The following is a 2,200-nucleotide window of genomic DNA, read 5'->3' as shown; positions in this document are numbered from 1 at the left end:
CAGGCCGTAGCTTTCTGAAAACCACAGATGGGAAATAGGCTACTAAATTCTAACTGGTGCATCTCTAGTTTGTTTTSCTTGGCAGAACATTTTCTTTCTGAGTTAGGAATAATGTTTATGTTGATTGAGACATTTTCAGGATCGGCAGTCCACTCCGGATTCTGCTTTTTTTTTTTTTTTTAGCTTGGACAAGAGAGTTTTTAACAGCTGTGCCTGCTCACATCATCACTGATGCTGTTTTAATAGGGTTTATCATTAATTTTAAATGTTTTGTTCTTTGCAGACTGGGAAACTCCRGAAATTTGATCTCTTCTTTTCGTGAGAGGAACAAATAAATAAACAATTGTCTTTGCCTTTGATRCATGGCCTCTGTGATACTAATAAAAACATGAATTTGCTGCATAATGCATCCGTCACTCAGATATATCATTTACCGTCCATGGTACGCAAACAAATCTCTAGGTGGAATGAAATTGGTAACAGAGAAGGCAGATGGCGAAAGGATTGTTTTGCAACTAATTGTGAAATGCCAGAAGGAAAAAAGTTGTGGTCGTTCAAATGTCGGGACAGATAAAATGCCTCAAGAAAATAAAGAGGGAAGACTACAGAGTTAAGGTTGGTATGCATGAACAAGGAGGAAGGGAATAAAGAAAAAGGAAGAAAGACTATTGGGAAGAGGAGCGAATTGAATGGATCAGGAAAGATGGATGTGAGCAGCACTTTGTCTGGCAAGGGGCAACAAGTTGTACGTGTGTATGTGTGAGGGAAAATGGAAGATGGAGAATAGTTTTCCAGGTGCACACAACATTTAGGTTTATAATAACCAAGATGACTGAAAAAGCCACCTTGCAATAAATCTGACACTAATGTGCTGACTTAGTTCCATTTTGTTCCGCTTTTGTCAGTTTTGCCTCTCTTCCCCCTAATTTTGGTGAAAATTAATTGCGTCTTGTGAAGAATCTGATAGGGGCTGGACCCACAAATTGCCACTTGTGTCTATATTCAGTTGTTGTTCCTATGTGAGTGTGGAAGACAAATTAAGCATGTGGAAAGGAGCAGATGGTGGCCAGGTCGTTGTTTGGAACCAGTTAGTTCTAACGCAGTGCGCTGTTTGGCAGAAAGCCTGAAATTTGGCTCACTGGGAAGTGGTAAAACGTCGGGACCACCCAGAGCTTATGAGGCATAAAGGACTCTACAAGGTCCATTATTTTTGGCAAGGTGCGTCTGAACGGTCTCGCCTTCCTTCAGCTTGACCAAAATGCAACTCTTCATCTTCTAACTTGATCACACTCATCGCTCTTGTGCTGGCTGATCTCCACTGGTTCGCTGTGTGCCAAAGGATTTATTTTAATATTCTTTCATTTGTTTTTATGTCTTAATGGCCTCGCTCTACCGTTTCTCGCTGACTTGCTTCGCTTGTACTCTCCTTCATGGCTACTGAGGTCAGCTGTACCAAAGGTGAAGCTGAAGCTCAGAGGTGATCAAGCTTTTGCAGCATAGCAGTTCCGAAATTCTGGTTCGTTTCTACGTGTTAGCCGGGATCTTTCTCTGATTTCTTTTAAATCCTTTCTGATTCCTCATCTTGTTTAGTTTCTGACATTCGATACCGTATCAGTTTGTTCATTTGTGTGCGTGTTTGTGTTGTCTGACATTATTACTTTATGTACAATTTTCAACTTTTCCTCTTTTAGCATAGTCAAGCATCGGTCTCTTTAAAAAGGCTTAATGCATAAATTGGTTCAGATTGGATTGGAATCTGATATGAAGCCAAACTACTATATGAATCTACAATGCGATGCTGTTTTTATGGGAATATTTCACATATGAGATGTCATCTCCTGTGACATTTAACACCATTTGATTTGTAATGTGTGACCATAGCAGATTTCTAGATCCTACAGGATCTGGGCATATTTATTTACTGTAAATTGATTAATTAAATAATTGTAKRATTACTATGTCTTCTGGGAAAGAATGTGGGGAAAGTGTTGTAAAAAAGAAATAAAATACACATTTGGAAATAGTATTTATTCCAAATTTTGCATTTCCGTATCTTCATCTATTCATCTTTACTTGTCTCACTTCTGCTCTTAAGTCCGTCCGTCCATCCATCCATCCATCCATCCATCCATCCATCCATCCATCCATCCATCCATCCATCCATCCATCCATCCATCCATCCATCCATCCATCCATCCAT

Source organism: Poecilia reticulata, linkage group LG17 (genome assembly GCF_000633615.1).
Source record: "Poecilia reticulata strain Guanapo linkage group LG17, Guppy_female_1.0+MT, whole genome shotgun sequence".
NCBI classification, from domain to species: Eukaryota; Metazoa; Chordata; class Actinopteri; order Cyprinodontiformes; family Poeciliidae; genus Poecilia; species Poecilia reticulata.
The sequence above is the reverse complement of the archived record's forward strand: the minus strand, read 5'-3'. Positions refer to the sequence as shown.